Source organism: Scyliorhinus torazame, chromosome 30 (assembly GCF_047496885.1).
Source record: "Scyliorhinus torazame isolate Kashiwa2021f chromosome 30, sScyTor2.1, whole genome shotgun sequence".
NCBI lineage: Eukaryota > Metazoa > Chordata > Chondrichthyes > Carcharhiniformes > Scyliorhinidae > Scyliorhinus > Scyliorhinus torazame.
Window position 1 is genome coordinate 14,760,042 of NC_092736.1, and position 20,717 is coordinate 14,780,758.

The window sequence follows — 20,717 nt, forward strand, 5'->3', positions numbered from 1 at the left end:
TCTGTTTTTTGGGAATGATTTCCTTTGTTTATTGGCAATGATTTCCTATGTTTATTGGGAATGATTTCCTCTGTAAATTGGGAATGATTTCCTATGTTTATTGAGAATAGTTTCCTCTGTTTTTTGGGAATGATTTCCTCTGTTTATTGGGAATGATTTCCTATGTTTATTGGGAATGATTTCCTTTGCTTATTGGGAATGATTTCCTATGTTTAGTGGCAATGGTTTCCTCGGTTTATTGGGAATGATTTCCTTTGTTTATTGGGAATGATTTCCTATGATTATTGAGAATTATTTCCTTTGTTTATTGGGAATGATTTCCTATGTTTATTGGCAATGGTTTCCTCTGTTTATTGGGAATGATTTCCTTTGTTTATTGGGAATGATTTCCTCTGTTTATTTGGAATGATTTCCTTTGTTTATTGGGAATGATTTCCTTTGATTATTGGGAATGATGTCCTCTGTTTATTGGGGATGATTTTCTCGTTTTGTTGGGAACGATTTCATCTGATTATTGGGGATGATTTAATCTGTTAATTGGGAATGATTTCCTCTGTTTACTAGGAATGGTTTTCTCTGTTTATTGGGAATGATTTCCTATGTATATTGGGAATGATTTCCTATGTTTATTGGGAATGATTTCCTCTGTTTACTGGGAATGATTTCCTCTGTTTATTGGGAATAATTTCCTCTGTTTATTGGGAAAGATTTCCTCTGTTTATTGGGAATGATTTCCTCTGTTTTTTGGGAATGATTTCCTTTGTTTATTGGGAATGATTTCCTGTTTATTTGGGACGATTTTCTCTTTTTGTTGAGAATGATATTCTCTGTTTATTGGTGATGATTTTCTCTGTTTATTGGGGATAGTTTCCTCTGTTTATTGGGAATGATTTCCTTTGTTTATTGGGCATTATTTCCTCTGTTTATTGGGAACGATTTCCTCTGTTTATTGGGGATGGTTTTCTTTTTTTGTTGGGAATGATATTCTGTGTTTATTGGTTATGATTTTCTCTGTTTATTGGGGATAGTTTCCTCTGTTTATTGGGAATGATTTCCTTTGCTTATTGGGAATTATTTACTATGTTTATTGGGAATGATTTCCTCTGTTTATTGGGGATGGTTTTCTCTTTTTGTTGGGAATGATGTCCTCTGTTTATTGGGGATGATTTCCTCTATATATTGGTGATGATTTCTTATGTTTAGTGGCAATGGTTTCCTCTGTTTATTGTGAATTATATCCTCTCTTTATTGGGAATGATCTTCTCTGTTTATTGGGGATGATTTCTTTGTTTATTGGGGATAAATTCCTCTGTTAATTGGGAATGATTTCTTCTGTTTATTGGGAATGATTTCCTCTGTTTATTGGGAATGATTTGCTCTGTTTATTGGGAATGATTTCATTTGTTTATTTCGAATGTAATTCTCTGTATTTTGGGAATGATTTCCTCTGTTTATTGGGAATGGTTTCCTATGTTAATTGGGGATGATTTCCTCTGTTTATTGGGAATGATTTCCCCTGTTTATATTGAATGATTTCCTCTGCTTATTGGGAATTATTTCCAATGTTTATTGGGAATGATTTCCTCTGTTTATTGGTGATGGTTTTCTCTTTTTGTTGGGAATGATTTCCTCTGTTTATTGGGGATGATTTCATCTGTTAATTGGGAATGATTTCATCTGTTAATTGGGAATGATTTCCTCTGTTTCCTAGGAATGGTTTTCTCTGTTTATTGGGACTGATTTCCTCTGTTTATTGGGAATGATTTTCTCTGTTCTTTGGGAATACTTTCCTATGTTTATTGGGAATGATTTCCTCTGTTCATTGGGGATGATTTCCTCTGTTTACTGGGAATGATTTTCTCTGTTTATTGGGAATGATTTCCTCTATTTATTGGGGACGATGTTCTCTTTTTGTTGAGAATGATATTCTCTGTTTATTGGGGATGCTTTTATCTGTTTATTGGGGATAATTTCCTCTGTTTACTGGGAATGATTTCCTCTGTTTTTGGGATTATTTCCTTTGTTTATTGGGAATGATTTCCTATGTTTATTGAGAATTTTGTCCTTTGTTTATTGGCAATGATTTCCTATGTTTATTGGCAATGGTTTCCTCTGTTTATTGGGAATGATTTCCTATGTTTAGTGACAATGATTTCCAATGTTTATTAGGGTCGATTTTCTTTGTTTATTGAGAATGATTTCCTATGTTTATTGGGAATGATTTCCAATGTTGATTCGAATAATATGCTCTGTTTATTGAGGCTGATTTCCTTTTTTTATTGGTGATTATTTCCTCTGTTTATTGGGAATGATTTACTTTGTTTATTGGGAATGATTTCCTTTGTTTATTGGAATGATTTCCTCTGTTTATTGGGAATGATTTCCTCTGTTAATTGGGAATGATTTTCTCTGTTTATTGGGAATGATTTCCTCTGTTTATTGGGAATGATTTCCTTTGTTTATTGGGAATTATTTCCGATGTTTATTGGGAATGATTTCCTCTGTTTAATTGGGACGATTTTAGCTATTTGTTGAGAATGACATTCTCCGTTTATTGGGGATGATTGTCTCTGTTTATTGGGGATGATTTTATCTTATTGTTCGGAATGATTTCCTCTGTTTATTGGTGAAGATTTTCTCTTTTTGTTGGGAACAATGTCCTCTGTTTATTGGGGATGATTTCATCTGTTAATTGGGAATGATTTCCTATGTTTATTGGGAATGATTTCCTCTGTTTACTGGGAATGATTTTCTCTGTTTATTGGGAATAATTTCCTATGTTTATTGGGAATGATTTCCTCTGTTTTTTGGGGATGTTTTCCTTTGTTTATTGGGAATGATTTCCTATGTTTATTGGCAATAATTTCCTTTGCTTATTGGGAATGATTTCCTATGTTTATTGGCAATGGTTTCCTCTGTTTATTGGGAATGATTTACTTTGTTTATTTGGAATAATTTCCTTTGCTTATTGGGAATGATTTCCTATGTTTATTGGCAATGGTTTCCTCTGTTTATTGGGAATAATTTCCTTTGTTTATTGGGAATAATTTCCTATGTTTATTGAGAATTATTTCCTTTGTTTATTGGGAATGATTTCCTATGTTTATTGGCAATGGTTTCCTCTGTTTATTGGGAATGATTTCCTATGTTTAGTGGCAATGTGTCCAATGTTTATTGGGGACGATTTTCTTTGTTTATTGGGAATGACTTACTTTGTTTATTGGGAATAATATGCTCTGTTTATTGAGGGTGATTTCCTTTTTTTATTGGTGATTATTTCCAATGTTTATTGGGAATGATTTCCTCTGTTTATTGGTGATGATTTTCTCTTTTTGTTGGGAATGATTTCCACTGTTTGTTGGGGATGATTTCATCTGTTAATTGGGAATGATTTCCTCTGTTTCCTAGGAATGGTTTTCTCTGTTTATTGGGAATGATTTCCTCTGTTTATTGGGAATGATTTTCTCTGTTTATTGGGAATGATTTCCACGGTTTATTGGGAATGATTTCCTTTGTTTATTGGGAATGAATTCATATGTTTATTGGCAATGTTTTCCTCTGTTTTTTCAGAATAATTTCCTTTGTTTATTGGGAAAGATATTCTCTGTTTATTGGGAGTGATTTCCTCTGTTTATTGGGAATTGTATCCTCTCTTTATTGGGAATCATTTCATTTGTTTATTGGGAATGATCTTCTCTGTTTATTGGGGATGATTTCCTTTGTTTATTCGGGATAAATTCCTCTGTTTATTGGGAATGATTTCCTCTGTTTATTGGGGACGACTTTCTCTTTTTGTTGAGAATGATATTCTCTGTTTATTGGGGATGATTTTTTCTTTTTATTGGGGATAATTTCCTCTGTTTATTGGGAATGATTTCTTTTGCTTATTGGGAATTATTTCCAATGTTCATTGGGAATGATTTCCTCTGTTTATTGTGGATGATTTCCCCTTTTTGTTGGGAATGATTTCCTCTGTTTATTGGGGATGATTTCCTCTGATAATTGGGAATGATTTTCTCTGTTAATTGGGAATGATTTCCTCTGTTTACTAGGAATGGTTTTCTCTGTTTATTGGGAATGATTTCCTCAGTTTACTGGGAATGATTTTCTCTGTTTATTGGGAATAATTTCCTATGTTTATTGGGAATGATTTCCTCTGCTTTTTGGGAATGATTTCCTTTGTTTAATGGGAATGACTTCCTATGTTTATAGGGAATGATGTCCTTTGCTTATAGGGAATGATTTCCTATGTTTAGTGGCAATGGTTTCCTCTGTTTATTGGGATTATTTCGTTTGTTTATTGGGAATGATTTCCTATGTTTAGTGGCAATGATTTCCAATGTTTATTCGGGTCGATTTTCTTTGTTCATTGGGAATGATTTCCTATGTTTATTGGTGAATGATTTCCAATGTTTATTGGAAATAATATGCTCTGTTTATTGAGGATGATTTCCTTTTATTATTGGTGATTATTTCCTCTGATTATTGGTAATGATTTACTTTGTTTATTGGGAATGATTTCCTTTGTTTATTGGAATGATTTCCTCTGTTTATTGGGAATGATTTCCTCTGTTAATTGGGGATGATTTAATCTGTTTATTGAGAATGATTTTCTCTGTTTATTGGGAATGATTTCCTCTGTTTATTGGAAATGATTTCCTTTGTTTATTGGGAATGATTTCCTTTGTTTATTGGGAATGACTTCCTCTGTTTATTGGGGACGATTTTATCTTTTTGTTTAGAATGATATTCTCTGTTTATTGGGGATGATTTTCTCTGTTTATTGGGGATAATTTCCTCTGTTTATTGGGGATGGTTTCCTTTGTTTATTGGGAATGATTCCTATGTTTATTGGGAATGATTTCCTCTGTTTATTGGGGACGAATTTCTCTATTTGTTTGGAATGATATTCTCTGTTTAATGGGGATGATTTTCTCTGTTTATTGGGAATGATTTGCCATGTTTATTGGGAATGATTTCCTCTGTTTATTGGGGTCGATTTTCTCTTTTTGTTGAGAATGATATTCTCTGTTTATTGGGGATGATTTTCTCTGTTTATTGGGATGATTTTCTCTTTTTGTTGGGAATTATTTCCTCTGTTTATTGGGGATGATTCCCTTTGTTCATTGGGAATGATTTCCTCTGTTTATTGGGGACGATTTTATCATTTTGTTGAGAATGAAATTTTCTGTTTATAGGGGATGATTATCTCTGTTTATTGGGGATAATTTCCTCTGTTTATTGGGAATGGTTTCCTTTGTTTATTGGGAATGATTTCCTATGTTTATTGGGAGTGATTTCCTCTGTTTACTGGGAATGATGTTCTCGGTTTATTGGGAATAATTTCCTCTGATTATTGGGGATAATTACCTCTGTTTATTGGGAATGATTTCCTTTGCTTATTGGGAATGATTTCCTCTGTTTATAGGGGACGATTTTTTCTTTTTGTTGAGAAGGATACTCTCTGTTTATTGGGGATGATTCTCTCTGTTTATTGGGGATAATTACCTCTGTTTATTGGGAATGATTTCCTTTGCTTATTGGGAATTATTTCCAATGTTTATTGGGAATGATTTCCTCTGTTTATTGGTGATGATTTTCTCTTTTTGTTGGGAATGATTTCCTCTGTTTATTGGGAATGACTTACTTTGTTTATTGGGTATAATATGCTCTGTTTATTAAGGGTGATTTCCATTTTTTATTGGTGATTATTTCCAATGTTTATTGGGAATGATTTCCTCTGTTTATTGGGAAAGATTTCCATGGTTTATTGGGAATGACTTCCTTTGTTTATTGGGAAAGATATTCTCTGTTTATTGGGAGTGATTTCCTCTGTTTATTGGGAATTGTATCCTCTCTTTATTGAGAATCATTTCATTTGTTTATTGGGAATGATCGTCTCTGTTTATTAGGGATGATTTCCTTTGTTTATTGGAGATAAATTCCTCTGTTTATTGGGAATGATTTCCATTGCTTATTGGGAATTATTTCCAATGTTCATTGTGAATGATTTCCTCTGTTTATTGGGGATGATTTTCTCTTTTTGTTGGGAATGATTTCCTCTGTTTATTGGGGATGAATTCCTCTGTTAAATGGGAATGATTTTCTCTGTTTACAGGGAATGAATTTCTCTGTTTATTGGGAATGATTTCCTTTGTTTACTAGGAATGGTTTTCTCTGTTTATTGGGAATGATTTCCTCGGTTTATTGGGGATGATTTCCTATGTTTATTGGGAATTATTTCCTCTGTTTACAGGGAATGAATTTCTCTGTTTATTGGGAATAATTTTCGTTGTTTATTGGGAATGATTTCCTCTGTTTTTTGGGAATGATTTCCTTTGTTTATTGGGAATGACTTCCCATGTTTATAGGGAATGATGTCCTTTGCTTATAGGGAATGATTTCCTATGTTTAGTGGCAATGGTTTCCTCTGTTTATTGGGATTATTTCCTTTGTTTATTGGGAATGATTTCCTATGTTTAGTGGCAATGATTTCCAATGTTTATTGGGAATAATATGCTCTGTTTATTGAGGATGATTTCCTTTGTTTATTGGGAATGATTTCCTCTATTTATTTGGGTCGATTTTCTCTTTTTGTTGAGAATGATATTCTCTGTTTATTGGTGATTATTTCCTCTGTTTATTGGTGATGAATTACTTTGTTTATTGGGAATGATTTCCTTTGTTTATTGGAATGATTTCCTCTGTTTATTGGGAATGATTTCCTCTGTTAATTGGGGATGATTTCCTTTGTTTATTGGGAATGATTTCCTCTATTTATTTGGGTCGATTTTCTCTTTTTGTTGAGAATGATATTCTCTGTTTATTGGGGATGATTTACTTTGTTCATTGGGAATGATTTCCTCTGTTTATTGGGAATGATTTCCTCTGTTAATTGGGGATTATTTACTCTGTTTATTGGGAATGACATTCTCTGTTTATTGGGAATGATTTCCTCTGTTTATTGGAAATGATTTCCTTTGTTTATTGGGAATGATTTCCTTTGTTTATTGGGAATGAATTCCTCTGTTTATTGGGGACGATTTCATCTTTTTGTTGAGAATGATATTCTCTGTTTATTGGGGATGATTTTCTCTGTTTATTGGGGATAATTTCCTCTGTTTATTGGGGATGGTTTCCTTTGTTTATTGGGATTGATTTCCTCTGTTTATTGCGGACAAATTTCTCTATTTGTTTGGAATGATATTCTCTGTTTAATGGTGATGATTTTCTCTGTTTATTGGGGTTAATTTCCTCTGTTTATTGGGAATGATTTCCTTTGTTTATTGGGAATGATTTCCTTTGTTTATTGGGAATTATTTCCTATGTTTATTGGGAATGATTTCCTCTATTTATTTGGGTCGATTTTCTCTTTTTGTTGAGAATGATATTCTCTGTTTATTGGGGATGATTTTCTCTTTTTGTTGGGAATTATTTCCTCTGTTTATTGGGATGATTTCCTCTGTTTATTGGGGACGATTTTATCTGTTTGTTGAGAATGATTTCCTCTGTTTATTGGGAATGACTTACTTTGTTTATTGGGAATAATATGCTCTGTTCATTGAGGGTGATTTCCTTTTTTTATTGGTGATTATTTCCAATGTTTATTGGGAATGATTTCCTCTGTTTATTGGTGATGATTTTCTCTTTTTGTTGGGAATGATTTCCACTGTTTATTGGGGATGATTTCCTTTGTTTATTGGGAAAGATATTCTCTGTTTATTGGGAGTGATTTCCTCTGTTTATTGGGAATGATTTCCTTTGTTTATTGGGAATGATTTCCTCTGTTTATTTGGAATGATTTCCTTTGTTTATTGGGAATGATTTCCTTTGATTATTGGGAATGATGTCCTCTGTTTATTGGGGATGATTTTCTCGTTTTGTTGGGAACAATTTCATCTGTTTATTGGGGATGATTTCATCTGTTAATTGGGAATGATTTCCTCTGTTTACTAGGAATGGTTTTCTCTGTTTATTGGGAATGATTTCCTATGTATATTGGGAATGATTTCCTATGTTTATTGGGAATGATTTCCTCTGTTTATTGGGAATAATTTCCTCTGTTTATTGGGAAAGATTTCCTCTGTTTATTGGGAATGATTTCCTCTGTTTTTTGGGAATGATTTCCTTTGTTTATTGGGAATGATTTCCTGTTTATTTGGGACGATTTTCTCTTTTTGTTGAGAATGATATTCTCTGTTTATTGGTGATGATTTTCTCTGTTTATTGGGGATAGTTTCCTCTGTTTATTGGGAATTATTTCCTTTGTTTACTGGGAATGATTTTCTCTGTTTATTGGGAATGATTTCCTTTGTTTATTGGGAATTATTTCCTATGTTTATTGGGAACGATTTCCTCTGTTTATTGGGGATGGTTTTCTTTTTTTGTTGGGAATGATATTCTGTGTTTATTGGTTATGATTTTCTCTGTTTATTGGGGATAGTTTCCTCTGTTTATTGGGAATGATTTCCTTTGCTTATTGGGAATGATTTCCTTTGTTTATTGGGAATGATTTCCTGTTTATTTGGGACGATTTTCTCTTTTTGTTGAGAATGATATTCTCTGTTTATTGGTGATGATTTTCTCTGTTTATTGGGGATAGTTTCCTCTGTTTATTGGGAATTATTTCCTTTGTTTACTGGGAATGATTTTCTCTGTTTATTGGGAATGATTTCCTTTGTTTATTGGGAATTATTTCCTATGTTTATTGGGAACGATTTCCTCTGTTTATTGGGGTTGGTTTTCTTTTTTTCTTGGGAATGATATTCTGTGTTTATTGGTTATGATTTTCTCTGTTTATTGGGGATAGTTTCCTCTGTTTATTGGGAATGATTTCCTCTGTTTATTGGGGATGGTTTCCTTTGTTTATTGGGAATGATTCCTATGTTTATTGGGAATGATTTCCTCTGTTTATTGGGGACGAATTTCTCTATTTGTTTGGAATGATATTCTCTGTTTAATGGGGATGATTTTCTCTGTTTATTGGGAATGATTTGCCATGTTTATTGGGAATGATTTCCTCTGTTTATTGGGGTCGATTTTCTCTTTTTGTTGAGAATGATATTCTCTGTTTATTGGGGATGATTTTCTCTGTTTATTGGGATGATTTTCTCTTTTTGTTGGGAATTATTTCCTCTGTTTATTGGGGATGATTCCCTTTGTTCATTGGGAATGATTTCCTCTGTTTATTGGGGACGATTTTATCATTTTGTTGAGAATGAAATTTTCTGTTTATAGGGGATGATTATCTCTGTTTATTGGGGATAATTTCCTCTGTTTATTGGGAATGGTTTCCTTTGTTTATTGGGAATGATTTCCTATGTTTATTGGGAGTGATTTCCTCTGTTTACTGGGAATGATGTTCTCGGTTTATTGGGAATAATTTCCTCTGATTATTGGGGATAATTACCTCTGTTTATTGGGAATGATTTCCTTTGCTTATTGGGAATGATTTCCTCTGTTTATAGGGGACGATTTTTTCTTTTTGTTGAGAAGGATACTCTCTGTTTATTGGGGATGATTCTCTCTGTTTATTGGGGATAATTACCTCTGTTTATTGGGAATGATTTCCTTTGCTTATTGGGAATTATTTCCAATGTTTATTGGGAATGATTTCCTCTGTTTATTGGTGATGATTTTCTCTTTTTGTTGGGAATGATTTCCTCTGTTTATTGGGAATGACTTACTTTGTTTATTGGGTATAATATGCTCTGTTTATTAAGGGTGATTTCCATTTTTTATTGGTGATTATTTCCAATGTTTATTGGGAATGATTTCCTCTGTTTATTGGGAAAGATTTCCATGGTTTATTGGGAATGACTTCCTTTGTTTATTGGGAAAGATATTCTCTGTTTATTGGGAGTGATTTCCTCTGTTTATTGGGAATTGTATCCTCTCTTTATTGAGAATCATTTCATTTGTTTATTGGGAATGATCGTCTCTGTTTATTAGGGATGATTTCCTTTGTTTATTGGAGATAAATTCCTCTGTTTATTGGGAATGATTTCCATTGCTTATTGGGAATTATTTCCAATGTTCATTGTGAATGATTTCCTCTGTTTATTGGGGATGATTTTCTCTTTTTGTTGGGAATGATTTCCTCTGTTTATTGGGGATGAATTCCTCTGTTAAATGGGAATGATTTTCTCTGTTTACAGGGAATGAATTTCTCTGTTTATTGGGAATGATTTCCTTTGTTTACTAGGAATGGTTTTCTCTGTTTATTGGGAATGATTTCCGTTGTTTATTGGGGATGATTTCCTATGTTTATTGGGAATTATTTCCTCTGTTTACAGGGAATGAATTTCTCTGTTTATTGGGAATAATTTCCGTTGTTTATTGGGAATGATTTCCTCTGTTTTTTGGGAATGATTTCCTTTGTTTATTGGGAATGACTTCCCATGTTTATAGGGAATGATGTCCTTTGCTTATAGGGAATGATTTCCTATGTTTAGTGGCAATGGTTTCCTCTGTTTATTGGGATTATTTCCTTTGTTTATTGGGAATGATTTCCTATGTTTAGTGGCAATGATTTCCAATGTTTATTGGGAATAATATGCTCTGTTTATTGAGGATGATTTCCTTTGTTTATTGGGAATGATTTCCTCTATTTATTTGGGTCGATTTTCTCTTTTTGTTGAGAATGATATTCTCTGTTTATTGGTGATTATTTCCTCTGTTTATTGGTGATGAATTACTTTGTTTATTGGGAATGATTTCCTTTGTTTATTGGAATGATTTCCTCTGTTTATTGGGAATGATTTCCTCTGTTAATTGGGGATGATTTCCTTTGTTTATTGGGAATGATTTCCTCTATTTATTTGGGTCGATTTTCTCTTTTTGTTGAGAATGATATGCTCTGTTTATTGGGGATGATTTACTTTGTTCATTGGGAATGATTTCCTCTGTTTATTGGGAATGATTTCCTCTGTTAATTGGGGATTATTTACTCTGTTTATTGGGAATGACATTCTCTGTTTATTGGGAATGATTTCCTCTGTTTATTGGAAATGATTTCCTTTGTTTATTGGGAATGATTTCCTTTGTTTATTGGGAATGAATTCCTCTGTTTATTGGGGACGATTTCATCTTTTTGTTGAGAATGATATTCTCTGTTTATTGGGGATGATTTTCTCTGTTTATTGGGGATAATTTCCTCTGTTTATTGGGGATGGTTTCCTTTGTTTATTGGGATTGATTTCCTCTGTTTATTGCGGACAAATTTCTCTATTTGTTTGGAATGATATTCTCTGTTTAATGGTGATGATTTTCTCTGTTTATTGGGGTTAATTTCCTCTGTTTATTGGGAATGATTTCCTTTGTTTATTGGGAATGATTTCCTTTGTTTATTGGGAATTATTTCCTATGTTTATTGGGAATGATTTCCTCTATTTATTTGGGTCGATTTTCTCTTTTTGTTGAGAATGATATTCTCTGTTTATTGGGGATGATTTTCTCTTTTTGTTGGGAATTATTTCCTCTGTTTATTGGGATGATTTCCTCTGTTTATTGGGGACGATTTTATCTGTTTGTTGAGAATGATTTCCTCTGTTTATTGGGAATGACTTACTTTGTTTATTGGGAATAATATGCTCTGTTCATTGAGGGTGATTTCCTTTTTTTATTGGTGATTATTTCCAATGTTTATTGGGAATGATTTCCTCTGTTTATTGGTGATGATTTTCTCTTTTTGTTGGGAATGATTTCCACTGTTTATTGGGGATGATTTCCTTTGTTTATTGGGAAAGATATTCTCTGTTTATTGGGAGTGATTTCCTCTGTTTATTGGGAATGATTTCCTTTGTTTATTGGGAATGATTTCCTCTGTTTATTTGGAATGATTTCCTTTGTTTATTGGGAATGATTTCCTTTGATTATTGGGAATGATGTCCTCTGTTTATTGGGGATGATTTTCTCGTTTTGTTGGGAACAATTTCATCTGTTTATTGGGGATGATTTCATCTGTTAATTGGGAATGATTTCCTCTGTTTACTAGGAATGGTTTTCTCTGTTTATTGGGAATGATTTCCTATGTATATTGGGAATGATTTCCTATGTTTATTGGGAATGATTTCCTCTGTTTATTGGGAATAATTTCCTCTGTTTATTGGGAAAGATTTCCTCTGTTTATTGGGAATGATTTCCTCTGTTTTTTGGGAATGATTTCCTTTGTTTATTGGGAATGATTTCCTGTTTATTTGGGACGATTTTCTCTTTTTGTTGAGAATGATATTCTCTGTTTATTGGTGATGATTTTCTCTGTTTATTGGGGATAGTTTCCTCTGTTTATTGGGAATTATTTCCTTTGTTTACTGGGAATGATTTTCTCTGTTTATTGGGAATGATTTCCTTTGTTTATTGGGAATTATTTCCTATGTTTATTGGGAACGATTTCCTCTGTTTATTGGGGATGGTTTTCTTTTTTTGTTGGGAATGATATTCTGTGTTTATTGGTTATGATTTTCTCTGTTTATTGGGGATAGTTTCCTCTGTTTATTGGGAATGATTTCCTTTGCTTATTGGGAATTATTTACTATGTTTATTGGGAATGATTTCCTCTGTTTATTGGGGATGGTTTTCTCTTTTTGTTGGGAATGATGTCCTCTGTTTATTGGGGATGATTTCCTCTATATATTGGTGATGATTTCTTATGTTTAGTGGCAATGGTTTCCTCTGTTTATTGTGAATGATATCCTCTCTTTATTGGGAATGATCTTCTCTGTTTATTGGGGATGATTTCTTTGTTTATTGGGGATAAATTCCTCTGTTAATTGGGAATGATTTCTTCTGTTTATTGGGAATGATTTCCTCTGTTTATTGGGAATGATTTGCTCTGTTTATTGGGAATGATTTCATTTGTTTATTTCGAATGTAATTCTCTGTATTTTGGGAATGATTTCCTCTGTTTATTGGGAATGATTTCCTATGTTAATTGGGGATGATTTCCTCTGTTTATTGGGAATGATTTCCCCTGTTTATATTGAATGATTTCCTCTGCTTATTGGGAATTATTTCCAATGTTTATTGGGAATGATTTCCTCTGTTTATTGGTGATGATTTTCTCTTTTTGTTGGGAATGATTTCCTCTGTTTATTGGGGATGTTTTCATCTGTTAATTGGGAATGATTTCATCTGTTAATTGGGAATGATTTCCTCTGTTTCCTAGGAATGGTTTTCTCTGTTTATTGGGACTGATTTCCTCTGTTTATTGGGAATGATTTTCTCTGTTCTTTGGGAATACTTTCCTATGTTTATTGGGAATGATTTCCTCTGTTCATTGGGGATGATTTCCTCTGTTTACTGGGAATGATTTTCTCTGTTTATTGGGAATGATTTCCTCTATTTATTGGGGACGATGTTCTCTTTTTGTTGAGAATGATATTCTCTGTTTATTGGGGATGCTTTTATCTGTTTATTGGGGATAATTTCCTCTGTTTACTGGGAATGATTTCCTCTGTTTTTGGGATTATTTCCTTTGTTTATTGGGAATGATTTCCTATGTTTATTGAGAATTTTGTCCTTTGTTTATTGGCAATGATTTCCTATGTTTATTGGCAATGGTTTCCTCTGTTTATTGGGAATGATTTCCTATGTTTAGTGACAATGATTTCCAATGTTTATTAGGGTCGATTTTCTTTGTTTATTGAGAATGATTTCCTATGTTTATTGGAAATGATTTCCAATGTTGATTCGAATAATATGCTCTGTTTATTGAGGCTGATTTCCTTTTTTTATTGGTGATTATTTCCTCTGTTTATTGGGAATGATTTACTTTGTTTATTGGGAATGATTTCCTTTGTTTATTGGAATGATTTCCTCTGTTTATTGGGAATGATTTCCACTGTTAATTGGGAATGATTTTCTCTGTTTATTGGGAATGATTTCCTCTGTTTATTGGGAATGATTTCCTTTGTTTATTGGGAATTATTTCCTATGTTTATTGGGAATGATTTCCTCTGTTTAATTGGGACGATTTTATCTATTTGTTGAGAATGACATTCTCCGTTTATTGGGGATGATTGTCTCTGTTTATTGGGGATGATTTTATCTTATTGTTGGGAATGATTTCCTCTGTTTATTGGTGAAGATTTTCTCTTTTTGTTGGGAACAATGTCCTCTGTTTATTGGGGATGATTTCATCTGTTAATTGGGAATGATTTCCTATGTTTATTGGGAATGATTTCCTCTGTTTACTGGGAATGATTTTCTCTGTTTATTGGGAATAATTTCCTATGTTTATTGGGAATGATTTCCTCTGTTTTTTGGGGATGTTTTCCTTTGTTTATTGGGAATGATTTCCTATGTTTATTGGCAATAATTTCCTTTGCTTATTGGGAATGATTTCCTATGTTTATTGGCAATGGTTTCCTCTGTTTATTGGGAATAATTTCCTTTGTTTATTTGGAATAATTTCCTATGTTTATTGAGAATTATTTCCTTTGTTTATTGGGAATGATTTCCTATGTTTATTGGCAATGGTTTCCTCTGTTTATTGGGAATGATTTCCTATGTTTAGTGGCAATGTGTCCAATGTTTATTGGGGACGATTTTCTTTGTTTATTGGGAATGACTTACTTTGTTTATTGGGAATAATATGCTCTGTTTATTGAGGGTGATTTCCTTTTTTTATTGGTGATTATTTCCAATGTTTATTGGGAATGATTTCCTCTGTTTATTGGTGATGATTTTCTCTTTTTGTTGGGAATGATTTCCACTGTTTGTTGGGGATGATTTCATCTGTTAATTGGGAATGATTTCCTCTGTTTCCTAGGAATGGTTTTCTCTGTTTATTGGGAATGATTTCCTCTGTTTATTGGGAATGATTTTCTCTGTTTATTGGGAATGATTTTCACGGTTTATTGGGAATGATTTCCTTTGTTTATTGGGAATGAATTCATATGTTTATTGGCAATGTTTTCCTCTGTTTTTTCAGAATAATTTCCTTTGTTTATTGGGAAAGATATTCTCTGTTTATTGGGAGTGATTTCCTCTGTTTATTGGGAATTGTATCCTCTCTTTATTGGGAATCATTTCATTTGTTTATTGGGAATGATCTTCTCTGTTTATTGGGGATGATTTCCTTTGTTTATTCGGGATAAATTCCTCTGTTTATTGGGAATGATTTCCTCTGTTTATTGGGGACGACTTTCTCTTTTTGTTGAGAATGATATTCTCTGTTTATTGGGGATGATTTTTTCTTTTTATTGGGGATAATTTCCTCTGTTTATTGGGAATGATTTCTTTTGCTTATTGGGAATTATTTCCAATGTTCATTGGGAATGATTTCCTCTGTTTATTGTGGATGATTTTCCCTTTTTGTTGGGAATGATTTCCTCTGTTTATTGGGGATGATTTCCTCTGATAATTGGAAATGATTTTCTCTGTTAATTGGGAATGATTTCCTCTGTTTACTAGGAATGGTTTTCTCTGTTTATTGGGAATGATTTCCTCAGTTTACTGGGAATGATTTTCTCTGTTTATTGGGAATAATTTCCTATGTTTATTGGGAATGATTTCCTCTGCTTTTTGGGAATGATTTCCTTTGTTTAATGGGAATGACTTCCTATGTTTATAGGGAATGATGTCCTTTGCTTATAGGGAATGATTTCCTATGTTTAGTGGCAATGGTTTCCTCTGTTTATTGGGATTATTTCGTTTGTTTATTGGGAATGATTTCCTATGTTTAGTGGCAATGATTTCCAATGTTTATTCGGGTCGATTTTCTTTGTTCATTGGGAATGATTTCCTATGTTTATTGGTGAATGATTTCCAATGTTTATTGGAAATAATATGCTCTGTTTATTGAGGATGATTTCCTTTTATTATTGGTGATTATTTCCTCTGATTATTGGTAATGATTTACTTTGTTTATTGGGAATGATTTCCTTTGTTTATTGGAATGATTTCCTCTGTTTATTGGGAATGATTTCCTCTGTTAATTGGGGATGATTTAATCTGTTTATTGAGAATGATTTTCTCTGTTTATTGGGAATGATTTCCTCTGTTTATTGGAAATGATTTCCTTTGTTTATTGGGAATGATTTCCTTTGTTTATTGGGAATGACTTCCTCTGTTTATTGGGGACGATTTTATCTTTTTGTTGAGAATGATATTCTCTGTTTATTGGGGATGATTTTCTCTGTTTATTGGGGATAATTTCCTCTGTTTATTGGGGATGGTTTCCTTTGTTTATTGGGAATGATTCCTATGTTTATTGGGAATGATTTCCTCTGTTTATTGGGGACGAATTTCTCTATTTGTTTGGAATGATATTCTCTGTTTAATGGGGATGATTTTCTCTGTTTATTGGGAATGATTTGCCATGTTTATTGGGAATGATTTCCTCTGTTTATTGGGGTCGATTTTATCTTTTTGTTGAGAATGATATTCTCTGTTTATTGGGGATTTTCTCTGTTTATTGGGGATGATTTTATCTTTTTGTTGGGAATTATTTCCTCTGTTTATTGGGGATGATTCCCTTTGTTCATTGGGAATGATTTCCTCTGTTTATTGGGGACGATTTTATCATTTTGTTGAGAATGAAATTTTCTGTTTATAGGGGATGATTATCTCTGTTTATTGGGGATAATTTCCTCTGTTTATTGGGAATGGTTTCCTTTGTTTATTGGGAATGATTTCCTATGTTTATTGGGAGTGATTTCCTCTGTTTACTGGGAATGATGTTCTCGGTTTATTGGGAATAATTTCCTCTGATTATTGGGGATAATTACCTCTGTTTATTGGGAATGATTTCCTTTGCTTATTGGGAATGATTTCCTCTGTTTATTGGGGACGATTTTTTCTTTTTGTTGAGAAGGATACTCTCTGTTTATTGGGGATGATTCTCTCTGTTTATTGGGGATAATTACCTCTGTTTATTGGGAATGATTTCCTTTGCTTATTGGGAATTATTTCCAATGTTTATTGGGAATGATTTCCTCTGTTTATTGGTGATGATTTTCTCTTTTTGTCGGGAATGATTTCCTCTGTTTATTGGGAATGACTTACTTTGTTTATTGGGTATAATATGCTCTGTTTATTGAGGGTGATTTCCATTTTTTATTGGTGATTATTTCCAATGTTTATTGGGAATGATTTCCTCTGTTTATTGGGAATGATTTCCATTGTTTATTGGGAATGACTTCCTTTGTTTATTGGGAAAGATATTCTCTGTTTATTGGGAGTGATTTCCTCTGTTTATTGGGAATTGTATCCTCTCTTTATTGAGAATCATTTCATTTGTTTATTGGGAATGATCGTCTCTGTTTATTAGGGATGATTTCCTTTGTTTATTGGAGATAAATTCCTCTGTTTATTGGGAATGATTTCCATTGCTTATTGGGAATTATTTCCAATGTTCATTGTGAATGATTTCCTCTGTTTATTGGGGATGATTTTCTCTTTTTGTTGGGAATGATTTCCTCTGTTTATTGGGGATGAATTCCTCTGTTAAATGGGAATGATTTTCTCTGTTTACAGGGAATGAATTTCTCTGTTTATTGGGAATGATTTCCTTTGTTTACTAGGAATGGTTTTCTCTGTTTATTGGGAATGATTTCCGTTGTTTATTGGGGATGATTTCCTATGTTTATTGGGAATTATTTCCTCTGTTTACAGGGAATGAATTTCTCTGTTTATTGGGAATAATTTCCGTTGTTTATTGGGAATGATTTCCTCTGTTTTTTGGGAATGATTTCCTTTGTTTATTGGGAATGACTTCCCATGTTTATAGGGAATGATGTCCTTTGCTTATAGGGAATGATTTCCTATGTTTAGTGGCAATGGTTTCCTCTGTTTATTGGGATTATTTCCTTTGTTTATTGGGAATGATTTCCTATGTTTAGTGGCAATGATTTCCAATGTTTATTGGGAATAATATGCTCTGTTTATTGAGGATGATTTCCTTTTATTATTGGTGATTATTTCCTCTGTTTATTGGTGATGAATTACTTTGTTTATTGGGAATGATTTCCTTTGTTTATTGGAATGATTTCCTCTGTTTATTGGGAATGATTTCCTCTGTTAATTGGGGATGATTTCCTTTGTTTATTGGGAATGATTTCCTCTATTTATTTGGGTCGATTTTCTCTTTTTGTTGAGAATGATATTCTCTGTTTATTGGGGATGATTTCCTTTGTTCATTGGGAATGATTTCCTCTGTTTATTGGGAATGATTTCCTCTGTTAATTGGGGATTATTTACTCTGTTTATTGGGAATGACATTCTCTGTTTATTGGGAATGATTTCCTCTGTTTATTGGAAATGATTTCCTTTGTTTATTGGGAATGATTTCCTTTGTTTATTGGGAATAATTCCTCTGTTTATTGGGGACGATTTCATCTTTTTGTTGAGAATGATATTCTCTGTTTATTGGGGATGATTTTCTCTGTTTATTGGGGATAATTTCCACTGTTTATTGGGGATGGTTTCCTTTGTTTATTGGGACTGATTTCCTCTGTTTATTGCGGACAAATTTCTCTATTTGTTTGGAATGATATTCTCTGTTTAATGGTGATGATTTTCTCTGTTTATTGGGGTTAATTTCCTCTGTTTATTGGGAATGATTTCCTTTGTTTATTGGGAATGATTTCCTTTGTTTATTGGGAATTATTTCCTATGTTTATTGGTAATGATTTCCTCTTTTTATTTGGGTCGATTTTCTCTTTTTGTTGAGAATGATATTCTCTGTTTATTGGGGATGATTTTCTCTTTTTGTTGGGAATTATTTCCTCTGTTTATTGGGGATGATTTCCTTTGTTCATTGGGAATGATTTCCTCTGTTTATTGGTGATGATTTTCTCTTTTTGTTGGGAATGATTTCCACTGTTTATTGGGGATGATTTCCTTTGTTTATTGGGAAAGATATTCTCTGTTTATTGGGAGTGATTTCCTCTGTTTATTGGGAATGATTTTCTCTGTTTATTGGGAATGATTTCCTCTGTTTATTGGGAATGATTTTCTCTGTTTATTGGGAATGATTTCCACGGTTTATTGGGAATGACTTCCTTTGTTTATTGGGAAAGATATTCTCTGTTTATTGGGGGTGATTTCCTGTTTATTGGGGATAAATTCCTCTGTTTATTGGGAATGATTCCCTTTGCTTATTGGGAATTATTTCCAATGTTCATTGGGAATGATTTCCTCTGTTTATTGGGGCTGATTTTCTCTTTTTGTTGGGAATGATTTCCTCTGTTTATTGGGGATGATTTCCTCTGTTAATTGGGAATGATTTTCTCTGTTAATTGGGAATGATTTCCTCTGTTTACTAGGAATGGTTTTCTCTGTTTATTGGGAATGATTTCCTCGGTTTATTGGGGATGATTTCCGATGTTTATTGGGAATTATTTCCTCTGTTTACAGGGAATGAATTTATCTGTTTATTGGGAATGATTTCCTTTGTTTATTGGGAATGACTTCCTATGTTTATAGGGAATGATGTCCTTTGCTTATAGGGAATGATTTCCTATGTTTAGTGGCAATGGTTTCCTCTGTTCATTGGGATTATTTCCTTTGTTTATTGGGAATGATTTCCTATGTTTAGTGGCAATGATTTCCAATGTGTATTAGGGTCGATTTTCTTTGTTCATTGGGAATGATTTCCTATGTTTATTGGTGAATGATTTCCAATGTTTATTGGGAATAATATGCTCTGTTTATTGAGGATGATTTCCTCTGTTAATTGGGGATGATTTACTCTGTTTATTGGGAATGACATTCTCTGTTTATTGGGAATGATTTCCTCTGTTTATTGGAAATGATTTCCTTTGTTTATTGGGAATGATTTCCTTTGTTTATTGGGGATGATTTTCTCTGTTTATTGGGGATAATTTCCTCTGTTTATTGGGGATGGTTTCCTTTGTTTATTGGGAATGATTTCCTATGTTTATTGGGAATGATTTCCTCTGTTTATTGCGGACAAATTTCTCTATTTGTTTGGAATGATATTCTCTGTTTAATGGGGATGATTTTCTCTGTTTATTGGGGTTAATTTCCTCTGTTTATTGGGAATGATTTCCTCTGTTTATTGTGAATGATTTCCTTTGTTTATTGGGAATTATTTCCTATGTTTATTGGGAATGATTTCCTCTATTTATTTGGGTCGATTTTCTCTTTTTGTTGAGAATGATATTCTCTGTTTACTGGGGATGATTTTCTCTTTTTGTTGGGAATTATTTCCTCTGTTTATTGGGGATGATTTCCTTTGTTCATTGGGAATGATTTCCTCTGTTTATTGGGAATGATTTCCTCTGTTAATTGGGGATGATTTACTCTGTTTATTGGGAATGACATTCTCTGTTTATTGGGAATGATTTCCTCTGTTTATTGGAAATGATTTCCTTTGTTTATTGGGAATGATTTCCTTTGTTTATTGGGAATGAATTCCTCTGTTTATTGGGGACGATTTCATCTTTTTGTTGAGAATGATAGTCTCTGTTTATTGGGGATAATTTCCTCTGTTTATTGGGGATGGTTTCCTTTGTTTATTGGGAATGATTTCCTATGTTCATTGGGAATGATTTCCTCTGTTTATTGTGGACGAATTTCTCTATTTGTTTGGAATGATATTCTCTGTTTAATGGGGATGATTTTCTCTGTTTATTGGGGTTAATTTCCTCTGTTTATTGGGAATGATTTCCTTTGTTTATTGGGAATTATTTCCATTGTTTATTGGGAATTATTTCCTCTATTTATTTGGGTCGATTTTCTCTTTTTGTTGA